The sequence below is a fragment of the Lontra canadensis genome, unplaced genomic scaffold, assembly GCF_010015895.1.
Source record: "Lontra canadensis isolate GAN:19392208 unplaced genomic scaffold, GSC_riverotter_1.0 scaffold29, whole genome shotgun sequence".
NCBI lineage: Eukaryota > Metazoa > Chordata > Mammalia > Carnivora > Mustelidae > Lontra > Lontra canadensis.
The window spans coordinates 996,781-1,011,930 of record NW_022631023.1 but is presented as its reverse complement, the minus strand read 5'-3'; positions in this window follow the sequence as shown (position 1 = coordinate 1,011,930).

The window sequence follows — 15,150 nt, the reverse complement described above, 5'->3', positions numbered from 1 at the left end:
GCTCAGAGAAAGTCAACTTACACGTCCACACCCAGGAAATGGTCTTGTAGAACGGGAGGTGAAGTAGACTTTTCCAGACATTCAGAAAGGGAAGGCTCCCCACCAGTAGGCACACACGGTCAGAAATGTCACTGTACATCCACTAAGAACCACTTTAGAACGTTGGGGGCGTTGGGACAGACTCCGGGAGGTCACAGACATGCAGCCGTGTTACAAACAGGTGCAGCATCCGCACTGTGGACGGGGAGCTGCCCACCTGCGAGGGAACGGCCCACTCTGCTGTGGAGCGCAGTCCACGGGCTCCACGGGATGGAACCCGAGGACCACATTCCAGCTGAGAAGGGGGCTTCCCGGGGAGCCAGTTAATTCCGAGGCTGCTGTCCCCGGAGACAGGAGCTGAGCTCCCAAGCGGATGGTGGATGGGGGAGCCAGGGATCTCCCTGTGGGAGGAAGAGGCTGCAGTGACCCGTGCAGTGATGGATGTAGTCATGTTCAGCTTAGTGTAGACACAGGTGGTTCCGTGAGGACACACTCGGGCTGCGTGTAAACACACAGGCTGATGCTCACTCGTGGATCTCCTTCTCCATCAGCTGGGAGGGCCCAGCAGCCGGGGGCATGTCCAGTCCCAGGTGTCGGCTTGTAACACCATTCCCTGGGGAGAGAGATCCGGGCACCCACAGAAACCCTGATTCCAGGATCAGGCAGGACCTGCTCCGGGGGGGCCCTGGAGCACCAGGCAGAGCCAGAGGGAAGGAGCCCCCACCCTGATGGGCGTGTCAGAGGGACAGAGGAGCCACCTGAAGGGGCTCCCGGTGGCCAGAGCCGGACCCGTGCCAGCCACACAGTGAAGTCGTGCTGGATCACAGCCCGCACTGTACGTAACCACCCACGAGTCTGCACTGACATCGGTCAGCGGCTCACGCGCACGCTGGTGCCGAAACGGTATTTCTCTCCTCCGAAGGAGAACCCCCCAGTGTCTGCGCAGCCGCTCTGTCCTCGGGGAGTGGAGTGTGCCTCCCCCTCCTTAGGTGTGGGCTGTGCCCCAGGGGACGGTGCAGGGAAGGGAAGGAGCCACGTGGGGTGGGGACACCCGGCAGACCCACCTCCGCCAGGTGACCACGGCCCACGTGAGCAGTGACAGGTCGTGCTAACTGCGGGCACCTGGGCCGGATGGGAGGAGACGGACACTTCCCCTCTGCGGTCTTCCCCCCAACAGTCCCTGACCCTGGTCCACCCACGAGGAACCACCATGCAAACCCCAGCGAGGGGCGTCTCCCCAAATGCCTGACTGGGCCTGCACCCAACGGTCGGGGTCCTCGGAAGGACGGTCACAGCCAAGAGGAGATGGAAAGGGACGTGATCGATGTTGCGCGGTGTCCTGGACGGGATCCTGGGAGAGAACGGGACATTGGGGGACTGAGGAAATCTGATCGCTTAGTTAACAATGACGTGTTAATATTGGTTTGTTAATTGTAACAAATGTAACGCAACGATGTGAGATGTTTATAAAGGGGCCCAGGTACCTGTGGAAAATCTTTGTAATAGATTTACAATTTCTCTATAAATCTAAAACTGTTATATAAGTAAAGTTTATAATTTTTTTTTTTTTTTTTTAAGAAAACACTATGGAAGGGAACAGAAACAAAGATTTTACCTTGGGGAAATCAGGGAGATAGCACCTTGCGGGCTGGGACGGCTCATAGCAGGGGACTGACCACCAGGTGCTGGGGGTGTGGGGGTGCAGGGGTGGGTGCATCACATCTGGATGCTGCTGCCGTCGGGAGGCGACCCCACACACGGGTCGGCCTTTTCTTAAAAAGTTAGAGACACACAGTTCCTGCAGCCCAGCTCTCCCCGCTCTGAGCTCGCCGGGAGAAACAGAATACGGCGTTCACAGCGGCTCTATGCGTAATGCCCCAGACAGGAACTGGCTGGTCTGGCACCAGGTGCATCTGAGTGCAGTGAGGACAGAAGCTGTGAGCCCGGGACAACCCCAGCCGGGGAACCGGGGCTCTGCAGACTCAGGGCCAGGCTGGGAGCTCGCACGCGGACCCCCCCTCCCTGCAAAGTTCAGGGAAATGAAATTAATCGCAGGTGACAGAGCAGGTAGGCAGCTGCGGGGGGACGGGCGATTCCCGAGGGGCAGGAAGAGACTCGGGGTGACTCGTCAGGACCCTGATTTCGGAGACTGTTTCCCAAGTGCGTGCACTTCGCATCACTCCCCTCAAACACGTGCGGTTTCTTTTGCTCCCACGGAAGCTGCAGGGAACCAGCACGCCACCCAAGACACTGGACTTGTGGGTTTCTGGAAACGTCTGTGCGTCGCAGGTGCCAGGCCAGGGCTGGGGCTGGGGAAGACACGGACCACAGCCCTGCCGCTTGCATGGACCTCAAGGCTGTGTTCAAGTTCGCACTGGATTTTAAAATGGTAAATGTACTTTGAAATCTGCAGGCACAAATAATGACTTAAACCGGTGCCCACAAGAGCGGTGTCACTGGGCCTGATCCGATCCCACGCCATCTCCCCGCACAGCCAGCGGCCCGGACGGAGGACATCGCGCGTCCAAGACAAACATGTCTTCCGGATTCTGCCTTTGAGGGCGGCTCGTGTTTACAAAACAGCAGGCGCTAGGAGCCGACTTTTCCTTCTTGGGCCACATGGAAACAGCCTTGCTGAGCCTCTGGGCAGGAAGAGAGCCCCCTGCGTTGCTGTCCCGATGGGGGGTGACCAGATGCGATCCCAGCACTGGGATGGAAATTTCCAGAGAATTTTGTCCTTTCTCACATCTTTAATTTGTCAAATGGGCCTCTCGCTCGGGTTGCCAGGTCCACGCAGCTGCCAAGGCAAGAGCTGGCATGCGTCCTTGGGGAGGCATTTCAGGCTCTGTGAAGACCAGACCCTGTGTTCCCTCCGTGTGGCTGTCTCCAGGCACCTCGGGCCCGAAACCAGGACCAGCGAGAGTCTGAGGGCTGCGGGCTCCCGGGGTGCACTGACGGGGGGTCGCGCCTGCCTCGTTAGTGCTGAGCCAGCATGCGGCGGCCCCGATGTGCCCCTCTTTTTTTTTTTTCCTAAGATTTATTTACTGGAGGGAGAGGGAAAGAGAGAGATGGGGGGTTGCAGAGGGCACAGAGACTGATGCGGGGCTCCCACCTGAGACCCTGAGCCCCGGAGTTAGACGCTGGACCAACGGAGCTCCCCAGGCCCCTCTTTTTTCCCAGATGCACCCCTCCTTAAAAGCACAAGGTTTCTTCCCTGTTTGGGTCTGAAGACACCGTGGTGTGCACAGAGGCGCGCCCTGCCCCGTGCATGGCTGTGTGCTCGAGGCCCGACTTATGGGATGTGTTTGGGGTGAGACTTGGCTCTGCCCCCCTGACCTTGACCTTGAGAAGGACCCGGATCCACTGTGGCTCAAGCATCCCTTCCCTGAAGGTGAGGGTAACCATCTCGTCCAGCCTTCTAGGGTCTGTGTGTCTGAATTTGGTGCAGGAGGACGGCGTGGAAGCAGTAAGGGATGGCTCACATTCCCGGCGAGTTCCTAGGCTTTGCTTCCAGGGAAATCAAGTAAAACCTTTTCTAACATGACTCATGCAACCCTGTCGAAGGTCCAGTCAGCCACTTGGCCCATGGCAGCACAGGGTGGCATCCGGGCTGTTTCCAGCAGACCCAGAAGTTTTCACCTGAACTTGGGGCATCAGGGATGATTGGACAAACAGTCCTGGTCCTGGACGAGGGGCGGGTGCAGCACTGGAAGAGGCAAGGCCCCAGCTCTGGATCTAGGACTCTGCTGGGCTCCTGCATCTCACCGAGGGAGGGGCTGGGCTCCCCCCATCTTACCTGGGGAGGGGCTGGGCTCCCCCTATCTTATCTGGGGAGGGGCCACGCTCCCCCCTTCTTACCCAGGGAGGGGCCAGGCTACCCCATCTCACCCCGGGAGGGTCCGGGCTCCCCCCTTCTTACCTGGGGAGGGGGCTGCACTGCATGGGACCTGAGTTTGCCGGCCTGAACCCCCTCCCCCCTCATTTAGTCACTGCCCTGATTTCGGCCCGGCATCCACGGTGCCCCACGCAGCCCGTGATGGGGACACTCACCCCCCTCCCCCGCAGTGAGGGTGGTGCTCTGATTAGCTGACTCAGAGGTCCCCTAGATGTAGGCGGGGGGGCTGGCCTCAACCACAGGCACTTGCATGGCCTCCATCAGGACGTGCCCTGTGTAGCCCGTGCTCCATCTGGCCGGGAGCCTGCCCAGGCTCTGTCTCCTCACCAGAGTCAAGATTTATTAACAGCTCCGCGTTTGTGCTGGTTTGAGTTGGGCTGTCTTGGACCTCGGGGTGTCCCCCTGGTGAGAGCACTGGGAAGTACATGTTCTAGAGCTGAAGAGTCGGTGGCCTCGGGGTCACTGGTGTGGTTCTGTAGGGACGCAGGCGCACGCCAACAGCGGTGAACAGTGGTGCAGGAAGCCGTGACCACCCCACGGGGGCGGGGGGGCAGCAGCGCGGAGGGACAGGCCCGCACCCACCCTGACTCCCTTCGTCTCCCCAGCGCCATCACACGGCGGGAACGCTGATGACCTCCGTCCAAGGAGGGGGCACAGGCCCAGAGAAGCCACTGGGACACTTGTGGGGGCCCAGCCAGGAGGGGAGGGCCACGTGCCGCGGACCCCGCACAGTCGGCTGCGTGGGGGACGGGGACAGGGCCCGCCAGGCTGACGTCGGCCCCCTGGATAAGCTGTGTCCTTCTCCCGCCTTTCTTTCTTCCCTGGAAGTACATGGATGTTTTCAGAGGTTCTGGGATCCAGATGCGCCCCCAGGAGGCATCTGGGCTTCTTTCCTGGTCTCAGAAGCAGCACAGGGCACAGTCCTTGTGCTCCCAGACTGTTCCTCAGCCGGGGAAGCATTTCCAGGTCTGTCTTTCCCCAGTGTTTCTACCATTTAAATAGTTTTTGTTTATTCGTCAGAAATATCTACAGCCCTTACTGGTGTGGGGCCGCACCCCTCATGCACCCCTCACGTACCCCTTCCTTCCTCCCTCCTTCCTCCTCTCCGTCACTTTCCCCGAAGGTTTCATGCTGCCCGCCAGGGCTACACCTTCCCCTTCCCTGCTGGGGACCCCATTCCCAGTTCCTGCAGCCCAGCACTTTCGGGGTGGGGTCAGCGGTGCCTGCCCTGGTGGGGAGACCTCCGCACGGCTCTGCAGGGAGGTCCTTTCTGTCTCTTTGCCCATTTGCTGCTACAGGCCCCGTGGGGGGAGCGCCCTGCCCAGCACGTCCTCCCAGCACAGCGTGAAGGAAGGGAGGGGGGATACCCAGGCCACCAGCCCTGTCCCTCGGTGGTCTCCCAAGCCCTAGACAGCCGGCACCCCGGCCCCTGTGCCCGTGATGGGGCCTTCCGACGGGCGGCCTCGGCTCTGGAGCCCAGAGCCGGCGGGAAGGTTCTGACCAGGGAGTAAGGTGCGGGGGCGCAGGGGTGTGGAGGGCTGGTGGGGGGTGCTGGGGGCCTGGGGGTGGGGGGTGCGGCCGCCGCGTCTCCCCAGCACCGTAGGCAGCTCAACGTACGTCTCCCGCAGGCTCTGCACACCCGTCTGCGTGTGCTCAGTGCGTTTGTAGCCGTCTTTGCCAGAAGGCGTGCAGAGTCCTGCTGTCTCCCCAGAACGGTGCTCCCCTTCCAGCCTCTCTGAGAGAGAGAGAGCCACCAAATGTCTGGCTCGTGTTCTGGGCTCTGGCCCAAGGGGAGGTTGGCCACGGGTCTGAGCCTGGTCTGTGGTGACCCAGAGCTTTCCTGATCCTCCGTGGCACAGAGGACTGATGCCACACAATCTGCAGGAAACCCGAGAGAGGTGCTCCCTCCCCTCTGCTCACACAGAAAACACACACTGAACACGCCCCAGGGACACAAGTGAGGGGACGAGCCCGTCCTGCGGGAGGACGGCGGGGGGAGCACCCCACGTGCATGTGGACGGACGGGTGTGCGGCCGCGGCTTGCTGGGGTGTCCTCCCCATCAGGTCCATGTTTGCTGATGGGGACAAGCATCTCTCCTGGCTTTCCCTTGGATGCAGAGCTGGCGGGACGTCCCGCCTGGCCTCTGGCTGTGTCCTCGGGATTTGGGACGAAGTTCTGTTGAGGAACCTCGGATCTGGGGTTTCAAAACTCTGTGTCCGCCCAGCAGTTAGGACCCACAGTGAGGGACACCAGAGACCCTTGTCGTCATGATCTCGTAACTCACTTACTCGCTCCTTCTACTCAGTGACCGGGAACCCACCTGGCGAAGGACGGCGGGGCTCAGGGGGACCTGCTCTGCCCTCATCGAATTCACAGCCAAGTAGGAGAAAACGGAGCCCCCATGTTCCCACCTGTCGGGTTGGCCTCTCCAGCCCCAGCACCTTCCACACAGTGCAGTGTAGGCGTCTACACCTCCTGCCTCCCGACCTCCCAGGTCCGCACCTGTCTCCCAGAGCCTGAGCAGCCCACACAGTGTCCTGACCCCTCAACCCTCCATTCCTACATTGGAACACCAATATCTCCATTCTGAACCTACCTGCAGCCCTCAGGGGCTTCCGACTTGGACCACTTGTGCCCTGCAAACATTCTGTCCACCCGAAGCTGAGCTGGGCCCAGCTTTCTCTGTCCACTCAGGATGGGGGCACCACTCACTTCCACCATCCAGACACTTCTGGGAAAGGACGCCGGGGGTAGGGAGGTCACACACGTGGGGCGTTCAGCGCCAGGGTCTCCCTGAGGCCAGAGCAGGGGCTTGCAGGGGTCCCCGCCCTCCCAGTGTGTCTGGCTGGGAAGCTGCTGTCCAGGGATGGTGGCTCTGGCTGGGCTGGGCTCTGAGGTCAGCCAGTCGGTCAGTCCTGCTGCATACAGTGGCTGCCTCTGGAGGCAGGTCACAGGCAGGGAGGGAGCCTGGGATCGGGGCTGTGTGTAGGCATCTGGGGCACTCCCAGGACAGCTGCTGGGTGCCACGCGGGCAAAGCCCTGTCCCCAGAGGAGGTGTCCCAGGCAGGACATGGCCGTGACAGAGGGCCTTGCAGGGTGGAGCAGGTGGGAACAGGGCCCGGGGATCCTAGGGAAGGCACAGACCTCCTGGGCCGTGCAGAACGCAGTGGCAGACTTTATACTGTCGTCCCGACTGCTGCGTTTATGCTGCTGGAACCTTCCCTGGTCTGGGCGGCCATTTCTAAGTAAGGAAACAGAGAAGGGGTCCGGGGAGCTCGCGGCGGCCACGAGGTGGGAACTACTCCGGGAAGACACTGGGCGTCTGTGGAAATGCCCGGCACGTTCCCTCTGTGCCGGTGGTCACCGCGCACCCACACCGTGCCCACAGGGCCCCGCAGAGAAGCGACGTGCTCCTCCCCCGTCAGGCACACACACACGCACGCACACGTGTGCGCACGCGCGCACGCACCCCTGTGCATGCAGGTGGGGATCCGCTTCCAGGAGACAAGGGCTGGCAAAGACAGGGCGTGGCTCTCTTACAGGAGGCGGGCGGAAGTCTCGGTTACAGAAGTTTCTGTAAATGTTTGTGATTGAAATTAGTAAGTCGACGCTAAAACGCTCCGATCTTGGGTGTCACTTCTGAGTTTGAAGCCGCTTGGACGTGTACCCACCACCCAAGGCAAGGAGCAGGGCCGTTGCCAATCAGCCCCCACGCCCCTCCCGTGTCCCCCGACAGGACCCGTTTCCTGACCCGTGGGCGGCCGTGGCCTGTCGCTGACGTTGGAGCCCGGCGCCGCCTCCCAGGGCACGGATGCCACACGGGCCCGTCTACCTTCCGGTGTTTAGACAGCCTCTGGCCCTGAGCTGGGGAGAGCAAGGCACCTCGTGAGCGTGCGTGTGTGCAGGAAAAGCTCTGTCCTCGTGGCCCCTGGAGGACCTGTGTCTCCTGAAGGCCCCTGAGGCCTGGCAGCAGGGCCTCACACGCCTGTCCACTCCGCTGTCTCCGTACAAAGTGGGTGAGCCCCCGGGGGCTTGAGAACAAGGCAGGTTCCAGGCCAGGCCCTGTCTCCTTGGCCCAGGGCAGGGTCACCAGCCATCCCCGGGGTCAGGCTCGCTCTGGGGGTGCGTCCAATCGTCTGGTTCCGGCCCTCGTGGTCTGTGTGCACATGGACTCTGGGTCACTGAAGGTCACTCAGACAGACCTGCCAGGACCAGAGCCCCGTCTTCTGACCTCCATGTGCCCCCCAGGCTGGCAGACTCCCCCACGCCCCCACCAGCATGAGAACACCCCAGTGAACGCCCGTGGGGACGGGGTCCAGCAGCCACTGTAGCTGCGTTGCTGGGGCCTCTCGCCTGCGGGTCCCTCCACCTGCTCCACCCCTGACAGAAGCCCCCGTGTGCACCCCCTTTGGGTCTGGAGCCAACAGCCGACCTTTCAGGGGTCCCCAGGGGGCATCAGTGTGACACACGGCTGAGCCCGGACCTTGACGTTTGCCTGCGTCTGTTGGTGTTTAGAGGCTGCAAATCCTTCTGGTAGTCCCGGCCCCAGGGCACGGAGGGCAGAGGTCTTCCCCCACCCCTGACCTGGGCCCCGGCATTTGCACGGTGATGCTGACCCTCCTGGTCGACCTGTGTCTCTGGCCTCTGCAGCTGGGATTGGGGCGGAGGTAGGGGTGGGGGGCGTCCCAAGAGGGGCCCCGGGGGAGGGCAGGGAGCGGGTTGTCTGTCACTCCCAGGCCTGCCCCAGCGACACAGACAGGGACCTCCCGCGACCCCCACCTCGGTGCGTTCTGAGCGAGCCTGGCTGTGCACCCAGCTGTGCAGACGGCCCCGTGGCCAGGCACCGTGAGTGGGGCTCTGGGGCCATTGCTGGTTTCTCTGCCATCGGCCGTGCGTCCTTCATGGCTGACTGACATTTCAAACACAGAGCTTCCCTGGTGCCCTGGCGTCCGTGTCCTGGGAGCACCATCAGCCTGTGAGCAGATTGCTGCGAGGACTGTCCTTGGGTTCCTGGGGAGTGGAAGCCCGCACGAGAACCACGGCTTTAGATCTTCTGTCCCCTCTTTCCGTCCTCTTGTTGACTCCAGGAAAGCACCCCCACCCCTGGGGACCCCAGCTTGTCCCCACCCAGGGGGCAGCTCCCCACTGAGCCAACCGAGGCGGAGGGGAGCTCGCTGTTATGCCCAGTGACAGATGCAAGGGTCCCTGGGGCTGGGGGAGTCCTGGGGGCTGCTGGGGCCGCGGACGTGTGCAGACGGAGGGACAGCTCAGCTGGCATCCTGGAGATGAGGAGGAAGCCCCCTGGTTTTCATGGGTCGTGGATAGCAGAGTCGTTTTACTGGGACCAGGGCCGTGGGGCTGAGGGACAGGCCCCTGTGCCCCTGATGGGGCTGGTCAGCCTCCCCCGGGCTGTGCGACAACCCCTGTGTCCCCCGGGGGTCAGGCCAGGGCCTCACATGAGAGCTGACTTCTTGGGAATCAGGCCTAGTGCTGGCTGGGTGTGAGATCACAGGGAATCTCTGTCCTGGTCTCTGCATGCCCCTCCACCCCCCCTTCCCCTCCCTGCCCCGCCTAGCACCGGGCTCCTGGAGCCCTCCTCATTCCCCACATGACAATGTGACAAGCGCTCTGGGAGCATCTTCTGTCCTAATGAGGTGACTCTGGGGGCTCCTGGACGGCTCCTGGGTGGGGGCTGGTCTCCAGAAAGAGCAGCGGTGACTGGATGCTGGGAACTTTTAGGTCCGCCCTTCCCGCCACCAGGTATCCAGGGACGGGGAGGGGCAAGGAAGGGAGTCCGTGAGCTGTCCCTGGCCTGCATGAGGAAGTCCCATAAATCCCAACAGAATGGGGTCCTGAGAGCTTCCGGCTGGGGGCACACGTCCACACGGAGAGGGTGACACACCCCAACTCCACGGGACGGAAGCTCCTGTGTCCGGGACCCTCCTGGACCCGCCCCCCATGTCTCGCCATCTGGCTGTTGATTTGAAACCTTTATCACACCTTTATCATACAACAAAGCTGCAAACGTGTTTCCTTGAGATCCGTGAGTCGCTCTGGCCAATTTGTCCGACCGAGGCGGGGTCGTGGGGCCCTGATTGGTCGCCGGTGGTCTGAAGCATGGGTGACAACAGGATTGTGATGGCATCTGAGGTGGGGCAGGACGGCCTTGCGGAGGTCTGGGGGTTCTGACGTGGCCTCCGGGTCGACGGCGTCATAGACAAATCGTAGGACACCCAGCTGGGCCAAAGAACATCCCGATATTTGGGGTCGGAAGCGTCAGGAGTAAAGCATTCGGTATGAGAGTGCAGGAACGTCTGTTGTGCTCACAGCGTCCTGCCCCTGGCCTGGCACCAGTCCTGGGGCAACAGAGGCAGGGGTGAGAGCCCTGTGCTCCTGCTGTCCAGGTTGCCCGAGAATTGGGGCTGTAGGGGCTGGCTGGGTGCCTGTTAGCATAGGCCGGTGTCAGAGAACTCCCCTCTTGGCAAAACCAAGCCTGCCTGACCCGGGCCCGCCCTGGGGCCGCCTTTCCTGGGGAGGCTCCTTCTAGGGTCAGCTTGGGTGCAGGCGCCCCTGCTCATGAGCTGGTCCCCACCTCCTCCGGCACGCCCTGTGCACAGAAGCCTGAGGGGGCCTGGGCACCTGCCTTCCGGCTCTGTTCCAAGGCTCCTGGCTCCGGACCACCCAGCTGTGCCCACCTCCCTCCCCCCCGGACCAGGGATTGATTTGCACCTTTCTACAGGCAAGAAGGGGCAGCTGTGGCCTTGTCCCTCAGGGGATTGATTGGACTCAGAAAGCTCCTCCTGAAATCAGTGCGACAAAAATTGAAGAAATTCTGCTTCACACATGCCTTTTGGCTCCTCTCCAAAGTGGAGAACCTGGGTGTTATGCGGAAGGTCCTGTTGGGGGACGTTCTGGAAACTGACGTGGCCCATGCTGCCAGAACACGGAGCTGCCCCAAGAGGCCTCCTGAGAGAGCCTCCGTGTGGGGAGGGCGCCCGAGAGGGATGCCGGGCAGACAAGACGGAAGTCATCTTGACATGGACCTTCTTGAGGGCGCCTGGGGCCTCCATTGGTGAAGTGTCGGCCTTTGGCTCAAGTCATGATCCCGGGGTGCTGGGATCAAGTCCTGCATCAGGGTCCCTGCTCAGCGGGAAGCCTGCTTCTCCCCCAGCCCTCCCCCTGCTCATGCTCTCTCTCTATCAAATAAATAAACAAAATCTTTAAAGAAAAAAAAAGTGGCCCTTCTTGCCTTGGCAAGCCTCGAGATGGTGCGTGAAACCGATCCCCCAGGGGAGCCCCTAAGTTACGGGGTCATGCGTTATACAGAGAGGGGCCCTGGATGGGGACTCCAACAGGGGCAGAGTGAGCCAAGTGGGGGGCTTCCCAGGGTCTGCGTCGCCTGGGGGTGGGGTGACCCTCTGAGACGTGTCCTGTGACAAGGATGATCCCCTCCTCTAAACCCGAGACGTGGCGGGGTCTGTGTCCCTGCAGCCCACACAGCTCTAACGGCGGGTGGCCGCTTCCAGGACTCGGCCCGTCCCGCCTCAGCTCCACGGAGCCCCCTGTGACCCGCGGCTCCTTCCCCGCAGCCGGGCCGGAGCCCCTGCACGATAATGGGCGAGCTGACCTGGGGAGCAGAGGCCTCGCAGGGGTACGGAGGTCTATAAGGAAGGTGGCCCCGTCTCCACGGCTGTAAGTCGGTGGTCTTCCAGTGAGCGCTCCTGCTTGCACACTCCACACACGCACACACATGTACACCCCCACTGGAATGCTCTGCTTCCTCCGTGGAGCCTCCCTTGCCTTCCTGCCTCCAAGCTCTGGCCTCCCCGACAGCGCCTTGGGCGGAGTTCCTGGTCGGGTCACCTCACTGCTCTCCTCTGGGCCACGGAGCTCAGGGTTTCCCATCTGAAAAGTGGATACGAGTATGTGAGTGAGATTGGTGTCCCTCTTTTCTCCAACTTTGTGTAATTAAAGTGCCGTCGCATCCTGGAGGGGACCGGGAGGCACGCGGTGGGCTGTGCTGGCTGTGACCCCACCTCCATGCTGCCCCGGTGACAGCCACTGCTCTGGGTGCTGCTGAGGAAGGGAGGAACGCGGCCACCCCTCACCTTAATTCAAACGACGCTTCCGGACAGTTAATGGGTTTTTCTGATCTCCGAGGTGGCCGGTGTGCTCTCATCTTCGATCTGTTCACAGAGCTCCGTGCTCAGGCACCCTCCGCCTTCCTGAATGCCAGCGGACTCTGGTCTTGACGAGCGGTCCCATGACCTCACACACTGGTTCTGTCATCTCGGTCTTCTCCTGCTTCTCTCCGTGTGTGGTAATTCTCGGTGGAATACCAGACATCGTGAGTCCTCTTGTGTGCAGCAAATTTGGCCCCATTCCTGAGGGAAGCCTCTGGAGATCCCACTGACGCCCGTGAACTGGGAGGTCTTTCCACTCTGGCCTGTGGAACGTGAACTGTCCCAGCCCCACGTGAGCTCCCGGGTGTCTGCCTGCTCCTTCCTAGTGGCTCTTTCCTGGTACAGGTGGTTTCAGCACAGACGCGCAGAGGCCGGCACTCAGTCCTGGACCCCGGGGCACTTGACAGCCCCATCCCCATGGCGCCCTCCTCTCTGGTGTTCAGCTCTACCAATTCCAGCCACCTTGGTCTCCCCAAGCTCCCGACTCGGCCCCCAACTCACAAGGCAGGAAGGGGGCTCAGTGGTTTCCTGCACCCCAGAGACCACCCCATCCTGCCTCCTGACCCATGTCTGAGGAACAGACTCTCACATTTTGCCCAGCTTTCTGTTATTTAAGGTGGGAGAGTAAGTCTGAACCCTGTTATTCTACTGTGGCCAGAGGTGGAAGCCTCCAGTTTTGTTTAACTACAAATGTTTCTGTTTTACCCTCATTCTCGAAAGATCATTGCATGGGGTGAACAGCTCTTGGCTGAATTCTTTTCTCTCAGGAGTTTGAGAACAGTGCCGCCTCCTGGCCCCACTGCTGCTGTGAAGACACCTGTTTAGTTGAGTTAGTCTTCCTTCTCTAGCTGGGTTTAGAGTCTTCTTTGTCTCGGAAGTTGTCCAGCACGGGCATGCTCTCTCGGGTGCACCTTCATGTTTACCCTGCTGAGACCCATCGACTCATTAGAATCTGGCAAACGGGTTCTTTTTCAGTCACTGTCCCGAGCTGCCACATCTGCTGCACGTTATCTCCTTCTTCCGTCCAGAGCTCCGCTGAGGCTGCGGGACAGTGCTGGTCGCTGAGAGACTGCGTCCCAGCCCGTGTTTTTCTGTGCTGCAGCCAGGCGACTTCTTCCAGGGTGTCCTCCAGCTCACTAATTTTATGTACAACAGCATCTAATTTGCCGCCTAATCTCCTCACTGAGTTAGCTCCTTCATTTATCCTCTCTTATTTCTCCATATTTTTTCGTATCTGCCTCCTCGGTTTTGATCATCTGTTGTCTATCTGTGTTCAATACCTTCTCTGATTCCCTCAAGCATATCACTCAAGTTCCCACCGACCAGGGCTGTGTTGAACCACATTTTTGTCTTGGGTTTCCTGGTTCTCCATGAGGGAACATGGCCGCTGGCTGGCACTCGTGTGCTGGGTTTCACACTGGGAGTTTCTGGGGCAGACCTCTTTTTCCCTTTTATTCTTTTATTTTTTCTTTTCTTGTTCCAGTTAATCTTCCCATGGGTCCGGGTTTTCCCTCTGAGTGTGTGGTTCTGTTATGTGGGGCCTCTGTCTGGTCTCCCAGACTCTGGGCTCCCCTCCCCGGCCACACCTTGCCCTGGCGGGGCTCCAGGTCACAAGGGCTCCCTGACCCCAGTGAGCTCTCTCCACCACTTCTCTTATTCATGGCCAGCACAGCCGGGCTTTGAAGATACGACTATGATGTCTGTATAGGGCAGGGGCTCTTCAGTAGGAGCAGCAGAAAACCCAGCCGTGCTCGCTACAGGCCTCAGGACTCTGTGCACTTTGGTCCAGCATCCAACAGCATAGCCAGGGCCCCTGCTGGGGCTGCCATGATCAAGGCTGCCCTGGGACCGGCTGCAGTGGGCATACCTGCCCGGTTCCCCTGGGGCCCTCCTGACCTCCAGAGGCTGCATCCTTTTCTGGGATGCCACGTTCTGTCTGGGTTTCAGAAGGGAGGCCACTCTCCCACTTCCACTGAAGCCCCCAGGTTCCTCCACCTGCTCTGTCAACAGAGGACAGCGGGGATTTTTGCCAAGATGAATGTTCATTCTCTCATTCCACCTGTCTTCCTCCTGACTGCAAACGCAGCTCGACGTGTCTGCATGACTTGATCAAATGTTCACAGCCCAGCACAGCCAGGGTGGGACAGGGGTACAGGAGGGTCTCCACGCCCCCCTCACACTGTGACAGCACCCTGTGCATGCACCCAGGCCTCTGGGAAGAAGGATCTGGGGTGGAGAGGCTGTGCTCAAGGTGGCCTTCAGGAAGCCCTGAGCAGGAAAAGGCCCATGAGGACCACTGGGGGGGGGGCTGGTGGAGGGGGCTCCAGCCCTCAGGGTGCAGTCCAAGCCCCCTAGTCCAAGGGGTAGCTTCTGCCTCCTCAGCTCTGGGCTACCTGCTGGGGTGGGACAGCTGCCCCCCAGCCCAGGGTCCTGCTTGGTCAGGGCTTCCTCATCACATAGCCCAAGGCATCACCCCTGCCTTCTGCAGGGAGGCTGGGGAGGTCACCCGGCACAGAGCCATCTTCCTGACACTGGCCCCAGTCTCACGCCGGTGCCACTCACCGGGTCCACCCCCACTCACAGAAGCCACCAAAAGGTGAGTGCTCCTCCTCCAGCCCAGGTCCAGCCTGGCAGGCTGAGGAGAGGTGGAGGACAGGGAGTTGTGCCCTGTACTGTGGAGGGTTCAGGGTCAGGGCCAGAGTTCAGGGTCAGGGTCCAGGGTCAGCATTCATGGTCAGGGCCAGGTCAGGGTCCCAGAGGCCCACAAGGGTGACCAGCAGGTGGTCTTGGTCAGTCCTTCACTACAGTCTGCTGGAACATCAGCTGCTCCGGGGTGGGGGCTGCCCATGCTGGGAAGCGGCGAGAGAGCAAGCCAGGGTTCAGCTGGAGAGTAAACCTTGGCTGGCCAGAGGGTCCATGTGCAGGACGAGGAGGACAGGCCGAGATGGACTGGGTCTCCCTGTGTGGGGCTGACATGGTGCAAGCAGGGAGCAGCCCAACAGGTCAGTGTGGCTGGAATGGGGGGGCCTGTG